Source organism: Oryx dammah, unplaced genomic scaffold, assembly GCF_014754425.2.
Source record: "Oryx dammah isolate SB20612 unplaced genomic scaffold, SCBI_Odam_1.1 HiC_scaffold_18, whole genome shotgun sequence".
NCBI classification, from domain to species: domain Eukaryota; kingdom Metazoa; phylum Chordata; class Mammalia; order Artiodactyla; family Bovidae; genus Oryx; species Oryx dammah.
Genome location: NW_024070202.1, coordinates 313016 through 330471, shown reverse-complemented (window position 1 = coordinate 330471; position 17456 = coordinate 313016). Strand labels below are relative to the sequence as shown.

Genomic DNA, 17456 nt, shown 5'->3' with positions numbered 1-17456 from the left:
AGTCAGCCACTTGGTCACAAAAGTACAGGCCAGATACACTTAAAACCATCAGTACCGAGACAGCCATTCTGGTTTTCACGTTCAGTGTGCTTGTGTACATGCTAAGTTGCATCAGTTATGTCCAACTCTGTGCAACCCCATGGACTGTAGCCCACCAGGCTCCTGTGTCCATGGAACTCTCCAGGCAAGAATACTGGAGTGGGTTGGCATTCCCTTCTCTAGGTGTGCTGCTACTGCTGCTAAGTCACTTCAGTCGTGTCCGCCTCTGTGTGACCCCATAGACGGCAGTGCACCAGGCTCCCCCGTCCCTGGGATTCTCCAGGCAAGAACACTGGAGTGGGTTGCCATTTCCTTCTCAATCTCTAGGTGTAGTAGTCAATAAATTACATGAACTAGTCAACACTTTATTATAAAATAGGCTTTGTGGTAGATGATTTTGCCCAAATGTAGGTTCATGTGAGGGCTTCCCTGGTGGCTCAGTGATAAAGAATACCCCTGTCAATGCAGGAGACTCAGATTTGATCCCTGGGTCAGGAAGATCCCATGGGGGAGGGCATGGCAACCAACTCCAGTATTCTTGCCTGGAGAATCCCATGGACACAGGAGCCTGGTGAGCAACTAAACAACAGCAACAAGCATCAGGGTTCATGTAAGCATTCTGAGCATGTTAAGGTAGACTGGGCTAAGCTAGGATGTTTGGTAGGTTAAGTGTATTATGTGCATTTTTAATTTATGATATTTTCAACTTATGATGGATTAATTGGGATATAGCCCCATCAAAAGTTAAAGATCTACATTTTATAAGTCTGTGTATATTCTCAGTTTATGACTATGACCGCCTCCCAAATTTTTCTATAACTCCTGTTTTGAGGTCAAGTGCACGTCTATGTCCACACCAGCCTTGCTTGGTCTCACACACACAAATGTGAGAAAGAACAGGTAGGTGGCAAAACATGGAGTGTACTTGTTAGGGAAAGAAATGCATGCAATTCGTTAAGAATAAGTTACTAAACTCACCTTCTATGCAGTTCTTTATCTCTTTCATAATGCATCTCTGGTGTCAGACTAAACCTGGAGCTTTTTTTTTTTTTTTCCCAGTTTGACAAATGGACAGACACTCAGAGGAGAAGAATCCTGACAGTCCTGTTAAAATGCTGCTCCTTGTCACAGCAAAAGTTCTGCTTTTGAAAGTTTCAGGAGAAAATTCCAGCAGAAGCTCTGAATTTTACTACCAAGCTCCCAAAGATATCTTGATATATCTTTTCTTTCTTGAACCCCCGAAGACTTTGTCGTTGTGCAGAGGTACAGATAAAGAAGCAGTGTTTGGTGTTTTGTAAAGACAGCCTAGAAAACACTGAAACTTGAGGAAAAAAAAGAAAGCACATATACAAAACCAGGCACTGATGAGACGCTCACCACGTTTCGTTTGTACAGTTTGGATTGCCCCCCATCTCTTTGTGTCTGCTGTGCGCTTAGTGCTCAAAGGGGAGAAAAAGGAAGCCATCACTAAATGTCCGTAAAACAGTATTAGCCAGTTGGGAAAATATATACACATGTATATAATGGTTCATCATCAGAGTAGTCTTATATTGCACAGCAGAGGACCATAGTAAAAGTTAAAGTGTAGAGTGCAGGCCATTCATAAATAGAAAAGCATGAAATAAGGTGCTAATGTGATAAATACAGAAGCATGTGAGACTAAAGGAGTTCAGAGTGGGCAAATGTGCTCACAGGTTGGAAAAGCATCTGACCATTATTTTCTTACAAGTAATTCCATGGTGTATTCAAGTATATTTTTTAAGATAGAAAATTGATAGTCATTTTGTTTATTTCTTTTCATAGTCTAGAAAGACCAGGAATTACCTGTTACAGTGCATTCACATGGTAACTTTATTTTTTAAAATTAAGAAAATGAATGCAGTAAGATAGATGATGTATTTAATAATTGGTGTTGGAACAATCAGGCAGTATCTAGAAAAAAATTCTAGAAGAATAAAAGATTGATATTAAATTATAGGAATCCATTTCCTACTCAAAGGAGGGAATTCCCTGGTCCAGTGGTTAAGTCTCTGCTCTTTCACTGCTGAGGGCAGAAGTTCAATCCCTGTTTGGGGAACTAAGATCTTGCAAGCCACCAGGCATGACTAAAGGGGAAAAAATGTAATTAAAGGAAATCTAGGTAAGGAAGACTTTGTGAGTAATCTATAATATTCAGAAGCTCAAAAGAAAATGTATAACTTAAAATATTGCTTTATTTTATATATTTTATATGTATATTATATATGCTTTATAAATAAAGAAAGCAAGATTTTAAGTTGTGATTATAAAAGTTAAAATTTTCTCCAGAGAAGAAAACTGTAAATAAATACAGACAGTAAACAGGAGGGAGCTCCCTGGGAGTGGTTAGGACTCAGTGCTTTCACTGATGAGGTCTCAGGTTCAGCCCCTGGCCGGGAGACTAAGAACCCACAAGCTGCTACAGTGTGGCCAAAAAAAAAATAAATAAAATAAGAGGGGGAAAAAATCATATTGCCAGCAAAGGGGCAATTTTGTTATTTTTTAAAGAATAACTATAAATCTACATTAAGAAGAAAAAATAAAAAACAAAGCCTAGCAGAAAAATGAGCAAAGGAAGTGAACAAATAGTTCACAGAAAGAAAAGCAGATGTTTCTAAAATAGATAAAATGCTTAGCTTCATTTTCATGCCATCGTTTGTGACTCAGATGGATTGAGTTTCTTTTTTTTTTTTTTTTTGAGTTTCTTTTTTAATGATAATATATTATATTGTTGAGTGTGTGGGGAAACAAGCACCTTCATATGTTGCACCTTCATAGATAAATTGATGCAAACACCAAGGAGAGCAATTTGGTAGTACTCAATTTTAAATAAAGATTCCTGGACATTCCCTGGTGATCCAGTGGCTTTCACTACCAAGGGTGTGAGTTTGATCCCTGGTTGGGGAACTGAGATCCTGCATGCCATGAGACATGGCCAAAAAAAAAAAAAAGAAAAAAAATTAAGATTACCTTTGGCCAGTAGTTCCACTTCTTGGAATTTGTCAGATGGGTCTACTTCAACACATGCAAAATTTATGTCTATATAAGAATATTGCATCATTGTTTGTAGTAGCAAAAGTTTGGAAATAATGGAAATGTCTGCTAATAGCTGACTGGTTGCAACTATCTCCTCAATATATTATCAATAAAACAACAAAGGTGCAGAATTATCCTACCACTTGGAAAGAATAAAAGAATGTTTCCATATTTGTTACCCTTCTGGAATGGCACACAAGAAGCCAGTAACAGTGGTTACATTCAGGGAGGGAAATGAGAGGCTAGATGACAAGGATGAGAGAGCCTTTTTTTTTTTTTTTTTACTTTTTTTACAGTGTGCCCCTTGGTATCTTTGAATTTAGTATTGATGTACACATATTACTCTAAAACTTAAACAATTAAAAAAAAATAGTGTTTTAAATGACCAGTAATAGAGTATCATTCTGCCATATAATGAATTATTAGGCAGTCGTTAGAAAACATGTTTTGGAAGAACAGAGATGCTTATTATGTGTAAAATGAAGAAAGCGTGATTTCTAATTGCATGCAGTTTCCCAATTTTGCTTTCATATATACCTGGAAAACAGAAAGGAAAACAACTCTACCAGCTTGTTGATAATGTTTGGTCATCTCTGATTGACAGGGTTCTGGGTTTTGTTTTTCTTCAGGTTTCTCATAACTTTCCATGTTTTTCACAATGAGAATGTTATCATTCCAGGGAGATGTGATACGAAATAGATAATCTTATCATCTATGTGTACCATATGTTAATCTTGTTAGATTTCAGCATTGTATTTTATTCCCAGAACTGACTGTGAAGCAATTGTTCTTTAGCTATATTTAAAGTAAACAATAAAATGATTACACCAAGATGAGCTTTGAGCTGTTTAAAAATGTGGTAGGTGTTGTCTTACAGTTTTGAAAGAGCTTACCTACCCTCAACTTTCCTCATTCCTGTTTAGTTTTAAACAAACAAAAAGCAGCAAAAATAAAAAACAAAGCAAAATTTTATCTATCCTCAGTGCAGGGGGGAATCCTCAACTTAACTACCCAGGTCTAAACCAGATCTAAGTCAAAAGAGGAAAAGGATGAGAATTGAGAAAAACTTTCTCCCCATCCCCTCCCTCCCAAACTCCACATCTTGATTGAATTAACTAACCATATGAAGATTAAGGGCACTGCAGCTTCATTCTGGGTTGCACAAAGTGGTTATGATCTCTGTTTCTGCCTGCAGTGTTGTAACAGATCCCCTAAGCCTTTTCCTCCATCTAGATCCTGAACCTACTGTTTCTCCTAATTGTGCCCCCTTCTGCTTCCCTCTCCCCTACATGTCTTATCTTCAGCCCATAAAATAATCCTGAACATAATAGAAACTCCATACACAATGGATGGAGGGAGGGAGGAAGAGAAACAGATAAACAGATGGATGGGTAGCCAGTTCCATTACAGAGTGTTCGGCTCCTTCTGGGGGCAATCAAACATTATTTATTATTGAGTTAACCTTGAAAAAGAGGCTAGTTTTCAAGGATGAAATGAATGTGAAGATTAGCTATTATCTCTGCAATTCTTGATAAGAGACATAGAATGCCTAGTCTCAACTTTATATATGGACTTGACTCTAGTTTCTACTAATACGTATTTAAAACCTCATCACTTCATGGGAAATAGATGGGGAAACAGTGGAAACAGTGGCTGACTTTATTTTTTGGGGCTCCAAAATCACTGTAGATGGTGATTGCAGCCATGAAATTAAGACGCTTACTCCTTGGTAGTAAATTTATGCCCAATCTAGATAGCATATTGAAAAGTAGAGACATTACTTTGCCAATAAAGGTCCGTCTAGTCAAGCCTATGGTTTTTCCTGTGGTCATGTATGGACGTGAGAGTTGGACTGTGACAAAGGCTGAGTGCTAAAGAATTGATGCTTTTGAACTGTGGTGTTGGAGAAGACTCTTGAGAGTCCCTTGGACTGCAAGGAGATCCAACCAGTCCATTCTGAAGGAGATCAGCCCTGGGATTTCTTTGGAGGGAATGATGCTGAATCTGAAACTCCAGTACTTTGGCCACCTCATGCGAAGATTTGACTCACTGGAAAAAAATCTGATGCTGGGAGGGATTGGGGGCAGGAGGAGAAGGGGACAACAGAGGATGAGATGGCTGGATGGCATCACTGACTCTTTGGACGTGAGTCTGAGTGAACTCTGGGAGTTGGTGATGGACAGGGAGCCCTGGTGTGCTGCGATTCATGGGGTCGCAAAGAGTTGGACACGACTGAGTGACTGAACTGAACTGACACATAATAGGGTCACCACCAGTTGCTGGATGTGTAGGACTGACCATAATGCTATGAAAATGGAATGTACAGAATACTTTAAAAAATTTATTAATTTGGCTGCACCAGGTATCAGTTGCACCACGTGGAATCCAGTTCCCTAACTAGGGATCAAACCCTGTCCCCCTGCACTGAAAGAACAGAATCTTAGCCACTAAAGCACCAGGGAAGTCCTCAGAACAAATGCTTAATGCTCTATTGAATCTTAAAGGCTATTTAGGACACACCAATATAGTATTAGTCATTGTGTTCCCTTTATAAAATTTGTATTTAGTTAAATCATAAGAATGGAGGGAAACAGAAGCATATCCTGAAAAAAAATAAGTCATGTGCCAACTGGAGTTTCTGTAGCCTTCATACAACTTTCATATGCAGACTCCCAGAGATCTTTCAGTTCAGTTCAGTTCAGTTGCTCAGTCGTGTTTGACTCTTTGCGACCCCATGAATCGCAGCACGCCACGCTTCCCTGTCCATCACCAACTGCCGGATTTTACCCAAACTCATGTCCATTGAGTCAGTGATGCCATCCAACCATTTCATCCTCTGTCGTCCCCTTCTCCTCCTGCCTTCAATCTTTTCCAACATCAGGGTCTTTTCAAATGAGTCAGTTCTTTGCATCAGGTGGCCAAAGTAATGGAGTTTCAGCTTCAACGTCAGTCCCTCCAATAAACACCCAGGACTGATATCATTTATGATGGACTGGTTGGATATCCTTGTTGTCCAAGGGACTCTTAAGAGTCTTCTCCAACACTAAAGTTCAAAAGCATCAATTCTTCCATGCTCAGCTTTCTTTATAGTCAAGAATTCTCACATCCATACATGACTACTGGAAAAACCATAGCCTTAACTACACGGACCTTTGTTGGCAAAGTAATGTCTCTGCTTTTTAATATGTTGTCTCATAACTTTCCTTTGAAGGAGTAAGCATCTTTTAAATTTCATGGCTGCAATCACCATCTGCAGTGATTTTGGAGCCCAGAAAAATAAAGTCAGCTACTGTTTCCACTGTTTCTCCATCTTTTTGCCATGAAGTGATGGGACCAGATGCCATGATCTTAGTTTTCTGAATGTTGAGCTTTAAGCCAACTTTTTCACTCTCCTCTTTCATCAAGAGGCTCTTTCGTTCTTCTTCACTTTCTGCCATAAGGGTGGTGTCATCTGCATATCTGAGGTTATTGATATTTCTCCCAGCAATCTTGATTCCAGCTTGTGCTTCCTCCAGTCCAGCGTTTCTCATGATGTACCCTGCATAGAAGTTAAATAAGCAGGGTGACAATATACAGCCTTGACATACTTCTTTTCCTATTTGGAACCAGTCTGTTGTTCCATGTCCAGTTCTAATTGTTGCTTCCTGACCTACATACAGGTTTCTCAAGAGGCAGGGCAGGTGGTCTGGTATTCCCATCTCTCAGAATTTTCCACAGTTTATTGTGATCCACACAGTCAAAGGATTTGGCATAGCCAGAGATCTTTAGGAAGTTCCAAACTCTTATCTGAAGCTTAGTTTCCCCATTTGCAAGGGGAGAATATTAATTATACTACCCTTCAGGTTGTGATAAGGATTGGTAATAGGTGCTCAATAAATATTAGTTGACTTGGATTCTGTCTGAATTAACATTTAAAAAAAAATAAAAGAAAAAGGGGTACCCAAGTCAGTGCTCTGTGAGAACCTGGAGGGATGGGATGGGGAGGGAGGTGGAAGTGGTGTTCAGGTTGGAGGGGACACATGTATACCTATGGCCAATGTATGGCAAAACCATCATAATGTTGTAAAGTAATTATCCTCCAATTAAAATAAAAAATAATCCTCCTGCCTGGTTAGGAAGCTCTTCAGGTAGGAGGTAACTTGATTGTGATTTGGAGGAAAAGGACCAAAAAGATACTAGTTGTGAACTCCAGGCCTGGTTTATCTAGGTAAAATTATGTTTGCTCTGATTCATTCATGGACTTCCCCAGTGGCTCAGTGGTAAAGAACCTGCCTGCAGTGCAGGAAACAGAGAAGTGGGTTCTATCCCTGGGTCAGGAAGATCCCCTGGAGGAGGGCATAGCAATCCACTCCAGAAAAAATATAAAGAAGTTCTCTCAGTACCAGGGTGACAGCTCAAAACCTAGAGAAAGTGGACATGTAAACTGAAGGGTTTTTTAATATTGTTTTTGCAGGTGAACTGGCATTGGAAGAATTTAACTGAACTGGATCAGCTCTGGGTACTAAAATGTTTACAGCTTAACTGGTACATCAGTGTCTCCCCAACTCCCTATGAGCAGGGTGTATGGAAGAAGCATTATATACAAATGGTGAAAGAACTAAATGTTACCAAGCCCAAGGTAAATTTGGGAAAAGAAGCAGCAGAACTACTTACATCAGCTGCTTAGGAATTCTAGAACTAAGTTGGAGAAGGCCATTGGTTCAAAAGAAATATACCATGACTTCAAAATTCCCTTGTTCTAAGAACTTAACAGCTCTTTTCAAGGTATCCATGTTAGTTGAAAGTCATCTGACACTCACAAACCACAGTTCCACCCAGCTTAGGACTTGGAGCTGCTCATTCTCTCCAGATTCCTGGATTTCACTGTCCCTGGTGCCTATAGTACACAATTCTGACACTGGGATTCTGTGGGTAATGTGCAGTATTTATTACCTATGGGTCATCAAATTTTACTTTAACTAATTCAAATTTTCTATGATTCTACCAGGCAAACTGAAGTTTATGTTTCTATCATTTATAAAGAAAAGTTTCAAAAAATTAGTAATTAAGAAAGGGCATAATGGGCATATGAAAGTTCTTTTTACTTTAGAAACTAGCAATGTAAAGTCCTTCATAGAATTGTAAACAATAAATAGTATGAGCATAAATTTTTCTAGTGGTTTTCTATGCATTGTAACCAATCTTTATGTTCATTCTTATAGTCACAGTTAATTAGATAACTTATGGGAAATTTTTATGAGCTTTTTCTTTATGGCATGATCTATGTACATGCAGTTGTGCATAGTTTGGTATAATAGAAGAGTTCTTAAAAATTATGTGTAAATTACAATGTTTAAATTATTTTCAAAACCACAGGGATTTTTTTCTTTAATAGAAAAGCTGCAGTGCGTCCTTTTGGAATTGAAGAATCCTTTTGAAATATGAATAGTTGGTTCTTAACATGCTCATTTACATTTCATTTTATTGTGTTTACTTGATGTAGAAACCCTCTACATTAATATAGTAATAACCTGCATAATTAATATTGTTATAATTACAATGATAAAAGCAGTCTTTCTGATTTTAATGATGGCTGTTCTTCATGAGAATTTCTTTTAAAAAGAAAAATGTAAAGTGCAGTGGTGGAAGAGTTATTTTAAAAATTACAATAGCTATGACTCCTTTTATCACAAGGCTTTCCTTAACTCTCATTCAAAGTCAATCATAGGCAGGGAAAGGCTTCAATAGCTGAAGCTTGGGCTGTTCTGGGGAGAGAAAAGTGATTAACCAGGTTGTAGAATGAAAAAAGGTTTTGAGTATTGTATATAATACTGATTTTAATACTTGGTCTTCAACAATAACTCTTTTTCTGGAAATTATTTACGCCCTTCCCTGGTGGCCCAGACAGTAAGGAATCCACCTGCAATGCAGATTCAGGTTTGATCCCTGGGTCAGGAAGATCCCCTGGAGAAGAGAATGGCTACCCACTTCAGTATTCTTGCCTGAAGAATCCCCATGGTTGGAGGAGCCTAGTGGGCTACAGTCCATAGGATCATAAAGAGTCGGACATGACTGAGCAACTAACACACACATATTTTAAAATGATGAATAGTTCTGATACAAGAAAATTGCCACATTGTTGCTTAGTATTTAATTTCTTTAGGAAGTACTTTGTTATAGTAAATTTCAGTTTTTCTATTAAAGAAAAAATTAGCAAATTAAACCCAGTAAGATATAAAAAAAGAATAATACATGATGACCAAGTGGGATGTATCCAAGGAGAGTAAGGTTGGCATAATATTCAAAAATCAGTGCATGTAATTCACAGAATAAAAGAGAAAAGATGTCTGGCTATTTCAATATATGCCAACAAAAGCATTAAAATTTTTTTCAACATTTGAGATTTTAAAAATTTCAAATGGCTTTGGTTAAAGGGAACAAAATTTTTGTTTACTTAATGGAAAAGTCATCAGTTTTTATTATTATTTATTATGTTAATGGGTCAAATATTTTGTACTTTTCAGAATTAATGATGTTTATTTATATATATAGTTACTAGCATTCATGCCTAAATTGTCTCCCCTGAAACTGCTTTTTTATTACCATGTATTCTTTATTACCAGTGGTGTTAAACAAGACCTCTTCCAGCAAAAATAGGTTTCATTTAATATAAACTCAGGAAAATGAAATGAATGTCCATCTTATTTTATTTTTTTGGCCACCCCATGTGACTTGGGCTCTTAGCTCCCTGACCAGGGATCGAACTCCTGTTCTCGGCAGTGAAAGTGTGGAGTCCTAACCACAGGACCATCAGGGAATTCCTTGAATGTCCATTTTAAGTGAGATCCACACTGTGCTGTGCTTAGTTGCTCAGTCATGTCCAACTCTTTTCAATCCCATGGACTGTAGCTCACCAGGCTCCTCTGTCCATGGGGATTCTCCAGGCAAGTGTACTGGAATGGGTTGCCATGCCTTCCTCCAGGATTCACATAAAACATTGAATACTATTAGTAATGAGCCATCAATTATATAAAAGTAAAATGTCTTCTTACTCTACTACCTACAATCACTCATTAAATCAGTAAATATGTATTAAATACTGTTATGTGCTAGGTGCTAAGGGTACAATGGTCTTAACCCCACTTTCTGGGAGCCTAGTCTATGGCCCAGGACACAGACAAATAGATAGTTACCACATGGAATACAAAGTACTATCCTGTGAGAGAAACATGTACAAAGAAAGAGCAGTTGAAACAAGGATAAGAAACTAACTGATTCTGCTTGGAGGAACTTGGGGAATTTTTAAATTTTCACAAACAATTTAAGCAAATGAATTTACTGAACAAAGCTTCCCTAATCTCTTAAAGAACAAAAATTAAGCCTTTAATGGCTTCTCAACATAGCAGTACCTCTTCTCCTAGGCTACAGCTGCATAAAAACCCTTATGAATTTTATATACAGAAAAACCAGACTTTCATTTTGGGCAATTAAAAAATAGACTCCCCCCCCAAAAAAAAAAAGACTTTCATTTCCAATTCTATCGAAATGGCTGAAGTTTTGATAATTGATAGAATCTATAGTTTCAGTTCAGTTCAGTTCAGTTCATTTCAGTCACTCAGTCATGTCCAACTCTTTGGGACCCCATGAATTGCAGCACGCCAGGCCTCCCTGTCCATTACCATCTCCCGGAGTTCACTCAGACTCATGTCCATCGAGTCGGTGATGCCATCCAGCCATCTCATCCTCTGTTGTCCCTCTTTCCTCCTGCCCCCAATCCCTCCCAGCATCAGATTCTTTTCCAATGAGTCAACTCTTTGCATGAGGTGACCAAAGTACTGGAGTTTCAGCTTTAGCATCATTCCTTCCAAAGTACACCCAGGGCTGATCTCCTTTAGGATGGACTGGTTGGATCTCCTTGCAGTCCAAGGGACTCTCAAGAGTCTTTTTGAACCACAGTTCAAAAGCATCAATTCTTTGGCGCTCAGCTTTCTTCACAGTCCAACTCTCGCATCCATACATGACCACTGGAAAATAATGGAAATTGTCTCTGTGTTTTAGATAGGTAGAACAGGGTACTATTTTTAAGAATGTATATTTTTATGAACAAATTAGCTGCAGTTGTGGAATAACTGTATAATGATATGGTAGGAGAGGTGGCAATACAGGATAGAGAAGTTCATTGTGTGGGCTTGAAGCTGGAGAGTCCTGGATTCAAATTCTGACACTGTGTCTTACTGCTTATGTCTTAATAGTATTAGTGGAAAAATTAATCAGTTTATCCTACCTTCAGTTTTCTCTTCTGTAAAATGGAAGTAGTTACAATTACCTTTTAAAGTTATTATGAAGGTTAAATAAAGTAATGTAGGAACAAGGCTTTCCTGGTGGTCCAATGATTAAGACTCTCTGCTTCCAGTGTAAGGGGTGCAGGGTTGATCCTTGGTAGGGGGAATGAAGATCCTGCATGCCTCACTGTATAACCCCCCTCAAAAAAAATAATAATAATGGAGGAATACTTCCTGAGACAGTGCCTGGCACATACAAGTACCTCTGGGTTGGTGGCTGCTGTAATCACTGCCACCATTATCAGTGCCATCATGGTGATGATGATAATGATGATTTTTTTAAAGCATTTATTTATTTATTCATTTTTGGTTGCAAAGGGTCTTCATTACTGCCGTTGGGCATTCTCTAGTTGCAGTGAGTAGGGGCTATTCCTTACCTTCCATGCTCAGGATTCTTATTGGGATGGCTTCTCTTGTTGCAGAGCACAGACTCTAGAGCACTAACTCAGTGGTGGCACACAGGCATGTGGAATCTTCCTGGACCAGGGATTGAACCAGTGTCCCCCACATTGGCAGGCAGATTCTTAATCACTAGACCATGAGGAAGTCCATGTTCTTTGTTTTACTTTTGTTATTATTATAGTGTTTTGAGAACAGAAATAATTTTCTCCTTCTAGACACCTCCAAAAGATGAGTTTGTGATGGCGGATGTTCAACCCACTAGAAGCAGTTCTCCAGGGGGAAAGCTGTCTCTTTCATCCGCTTTCTGATCCTCTTCCTCTTTAAGAAAGAAGAACCACCCAGGGGAGAAAGAACTCCCACCCTGGAGGTCTTCTGACAAGCATCCAACTGATATCATTCGCTTCAATTACCTGGACAATTGTGACCCCATTGAACACAGCTAGTAAGGGTAAGAACTGTGCCCTTCTCCACATCTTTCCTTTTAGAAACAATTTACTGGCACTTTGGTCTATGAACTATGGAATGAGGATCGTGACATTGTACCAGAGACAGGGATCAAGACCATCCCCATGGAAAAGAAATGCAAAAAAGCAAAATGGCTCTCTGGGGTGGCCTTACAAATAGCTGTGAAAAGAAGAGAGGCAAAAAGCAAAGGAGAAAAGGAAAGATATAAGCATATGAATGCAGAGTTCCAAAGAATAGCAAGAAGAGATAAGAAAGCCTTCTTCAGCAATCAATGCAAAGAAATAGAGGAAAACAACAGAATGGGAAAGACTAGAGATCTTTTCAAGAAAATTAGAGATACCAAGGGAACATTTCATGCAAAGATGGGCTCAATAAAGGACAGAAATGGTATGGACTTAACAGAAGCAGAAGATATTAAGAAGAGGTGGCAAGAATACACAGAAGAACTGTACAAAAAAGATCTTCACGACCCAGATAATCATGATGGTGTGATCACTAATCTAGAGCCAGACATCCTGGAATGTGAAGTCAAGTGGGCCTTAGAAAGCATCACTACGATCAAAGCTAGTGGAAGTGATGGAACTCCAGTTGAGCTGTTTCAAATCCTGAAAGATGATGCTGTGAAAGTGCTGCACTCAATATGCCAGCAAATTTGGAAAACTCAGAAGTGGCCACAGAACTGGAAAAGGTCAGTTTTCATTCCAATTCCAAAGAAAGGCAATGCCAAAGAATGCTCAAACTACTGCACAATTGCACTCATCTCACATGCTAGTAATGCTCAAAATTCTCCAAGCCAGGCTTCAGCAATACATGAACCATGAATTCCTGATGTTCAAGCTGGTGTTAGAAAAGGCAGAGGAGCCAGAGATCAAATTGCCAACATCCACTGGATCATGGAAAAAGCAAGAGAGTTCCAGAAAAATATCTATTTCTGTTTATTGACTATGCCAAAGTCTTTGACTGTGTGGATCACAATAAACTGTGGAAAATTCTGAGAGAGATGGGAATACCAGATCACCTGACCTGCCTCTTGAGAAATCTGTATGCAGATCAGGAAGCAACAGTTATAACTGGACATGGAACAACAAACTGGTACCAAATAGGAAAAGGAGTACATCAAGGCTGTATATTGTCACCCTGCTTATTTAACTTCTATGCAGAGTACATCATAAGAAACGCTGGACTGGAAGAAGCACAAGCTGGAATCAAGATTACTGGGAGAAATATCAATAACCTCAGATATGCAGATGACACCACCCTTATGGCAGAAAGTGAAGAGGAGCTAAAAACCTCTTGATGAAAGTGAAAGAGGAGAGTGAAAATGTTGGCTTAAAGCTCAACATTCAGAAAACTAAGATCATGGCATCTGGTCCCATCACTTCATGGGAAATAGGGAAAAAGTGGAAACAGTGTCAGACTTTATTTTGGGGGGCTCCAAAAATCACTGCAGATGGTGACTGCAGCCATGAAATTAAAAGACACTTACTCGTTGGAAGAAAAGTTATGACCAACCTAGATAGCATATTCAAAAGCAGAGACATTACTTAGCTGACTAAGGTCCGTCTAGTCAAGGATATGGTTTTTCCTGTGGTCATGTATGGATGTGAGAGTTGGACTGCGAAGAAGGCTGAGCGCTGAAAAATTGATGCTTTTAACTGTGGTGTTGGAGAAGACTCTTGAGAGTCCCTTGGACTGCAAGGAGATCCAACCATTCCATTCTGAAGGAGATCAACCCTGGGATTTCCTTGGAAGAAATGATGTTAAAGCTGAAGCTCCAGTAGTTTTGTCACCTCATGCAAAGAGTTGACCCATTGGAAAAGACTCTGATGCTGGGAGGGATTGGGGTCAGGAAAAGAAAGGGACGGCCGAGGATGAGATGGCTGGATGTCATCACTGACTCGATGGACGTGAGTCTGAGTGAACTCTGGGAGATGGTGATGGACAGGGAGGCCTGGCATGCTGCGATTCATGGGGTTGCAAAGTGTCAGACAGGACTTTGCGACTGAACAGAACTTGGTCTATGAAAAGATGAAAACAGAAGCTACTGTGAAATACAAATGCTTTTCACTGGTGGTGGTGGTTTAGTCACTGAGTCATGTCAGACTCTGTGCAACCACATGGACTCCACCAGGCTCCTCTGTCCATGGGGACTCTCAGGCAAGAATACTGGGGTGGGTTGCCATTCTCTTCTCCAGGGGATCTTCCCAACTCAGGGATCAAAACTCCATCTGCTGCATTACAGGTGGATTCTTTACTGCTAAGCCACCAGGGAAGCCCCGAGAAGCAAAAAGTGATTGAAATTAAATGAACCTTTATTGGTAAATTTGACTTTTTCTTTAGGATTTGTTTGCATTTTGTTGCTGTAATGCTTTCCTTACAGCTTCTTTTAATATTTTATTACGTCAGATTCCAATCCAGCACCATTGGGTTCATAACAGTCTTTTCCGTATTTGTGCCTCCCTCTGTGACATTTGTGTGTGTGTATATATATATATATATATGTAATTATATATGTACATACATAATTTTGTATGGGCTTCCCTGGTGCCTCAGAACCCATCTGCAATGTGGGAAACCTGTGTTCCATCCCTTGCTTGAGAAGATCTGCTGGAGGAGGGCATGGTAACCCACTCCAGTATTCTTGCCTGGTGAATCCCCAAGGACAGAGGAGGCTGGCGGGCTACAATCCATAGACTCACACAGAGTTGGACACAACTGAGCGACTAAGCACAATGCAACATAATTTTGTATAAAAAAAAGTATTATATGAAGTATACACACAGAGTATATATTTACTTAACAAATTCTGGAAGTAATTTCTGAATTGCTAACTCATATCATTGTCAAAACAAATCTGCTAACTAGAATTCAGTGTTTGTTTCTGGTCATTTTGCCTTTAGCCAGAAGGTATATACTCATAATAATAATAATGTTAATCCATATTTTATCCTATTATATGCAATCACTTTATGTTTTATTTATTATTATTATCATTATTAATATTATTATTAAATATTGTATTGGTTTTGCCACACATCAGTATGAGCCCACCACAGGTGTACACGTGTTTCCAATCCTGAACCCCCTTCCACCTCCCCCCCAATCCTGAACCCCCCTCCCATCTCCCCCCCCACACACACACCATCCATCTGGGTCTTCCCAGTGCACCAGCCACAAGCATCCTGCACCCTGCATCGAACCTAGACTGGAGATTCGTTTCTTATATGATATTATACATTTTTAATGCCATTCTCCCAAATCATCCCTTTCCCTCTCCCACAGAGTCCAAAAGACTGCTCTATACATCTGTGTCTCTTTTGCTGTCTCTCATACAGGGTTATCATTACCATCTTTCTAAATTCCGTACATTTGCAATAGTATACTGTATTGATGTTTTTCTTTTGGGCTTACTTCACTCTGTATAATCAGCTCCTGTTTCATTCACCTCATTAGAACATATTAAAATGTATTCTTTTTAATGGCTGAGTAATACTCCATTGTGTATATGTGCCACAGCTTTCTTATCCATTCTTCTGCTAGTGGACATGTAGGTTACTTCCATGTCCTGGCTATTATAAACAGTGATGCAATGAACATTGGGGTACACGTGTCTCTTTCAATTCTGGTTTCCTCGCCAAAGAGGACACTAATAGATGGAGAAATAAACCATGTTCATGGATTGGAAGAATCAATATAGTGAAAATGAGTATATTACCCAAAGCAATCTATAGATTTAATGCAATCTGTATCAAGCTACCAGTGGTATTTTTCACAGAGCTAGAACAAATAATTTCAAGATTTCTATGGAAATACAAAAAAACTCAAATAGCCAAAGCAATCTTGAGAAAGAAGGATGGAACTGGAGAAATCAACCTGCCTGACTTCAGGCTCTAATACAAAGCCACAGTCATCAAGACAGTATGGTACTGGCACAAAGAAATATAGATCAGTGGAATAAAATAGAAAGCCCAGAGATAAATCCACACACCTATGGACACCTTATCTTCCACAAAGGAGGCAAGAATATACAATGGATTAAAGACAATCTCTTTAACAAGTGGTGCTGGGAAAACTGGTCAACCACTTGTAAAAGAATGAAACTAGATCACTTTCTAACACCATGCACAAAAATAAACTCAGAATGGATTAAAGATCTAAACATAAGACCAGAAACTATAAAACTCCTAGAGGAGAACATAGGCAAAACACTCGCCGACATTAATCACAGCAGGATCCTCTATGACCCTCCTCCCAGAATACTGGGAATAAATGCAATTACTTTAAAAAAACAAATATTAATGCTAATACAAACAATAAGGTTAGTGAAAACAGTTTAGGATGTCTGCCTCTGTTTTTGTCCTTAGAGTATGTTCTACTAAGGCTGTTCAGTTAAAGTCTCATGAAGTTATTCCTTCGTGTGGGGTAACACCACCAGCTGTTTTTAGATTTTTGGAATTTTTTTTTTCTTTTATTTCATAATTTTGAGATGGTTCCAAAGTCAAGTATACAAAACAAAGTGTATCTGGAGAAGTCTCCAATACTGTTCCCTGTTCCTAACTGGATCACAGGGGAATCCTACAGATAGGTAAACTATTTTTAAAAATGCCCTTACATTTAAAAATCATAAAGGAAGAAAAGTGGGGCGGATGAAAAAAAATATAAACAAATACAGACACATGTACCACTTTCTGAAAGAAATGATGTCATACAATACATACCACTTTTTCCCACTTTCTTTCTTCATGTAACAATATGTCCAGGAGCTCACTCCACAGGTATATGAAGAAATACTCTGGCCTCCATTTTACAGCCCACAGTCCTCCACTGTGTGGATGTGTCAGAGTTTATTCAACCCCTTCTCTATTGATAGACACTTGGCTTCTTTCCAGCTGAGTGAAGATAATCTTTTAAACCGCAGGAACAACAAAATCAAATAGACAAACAGCTATGCCCACCACCAAAGCTTTAAAATGATCTTTATAATTTTCCCAATGCTCTCCAATTAACAGAAGAAGGAAAAGACATGAAATGACCCCAGCTTTCAACCGACAGTCACATGATAAGAAAAATAAATCACAGGAGAGATCTAAATTAAGAAAAGCACAGTCACTGGTTAAGTATTGCTTACAAAACATTCCCCCCGATAATGTTAATAAAAATGCTGGATCTCTATAA

At 38.9% G+C, this 17456-nt stretch overlaps 1 pseudogene; it reads left to right on the top strand.

Moving 5' to 3' along the window:
• The window catches only part of LOC120878246, a 34964-nt pseudogene extending 17508 nt beyond the window's left edge, over positions 1–17456 (top strand).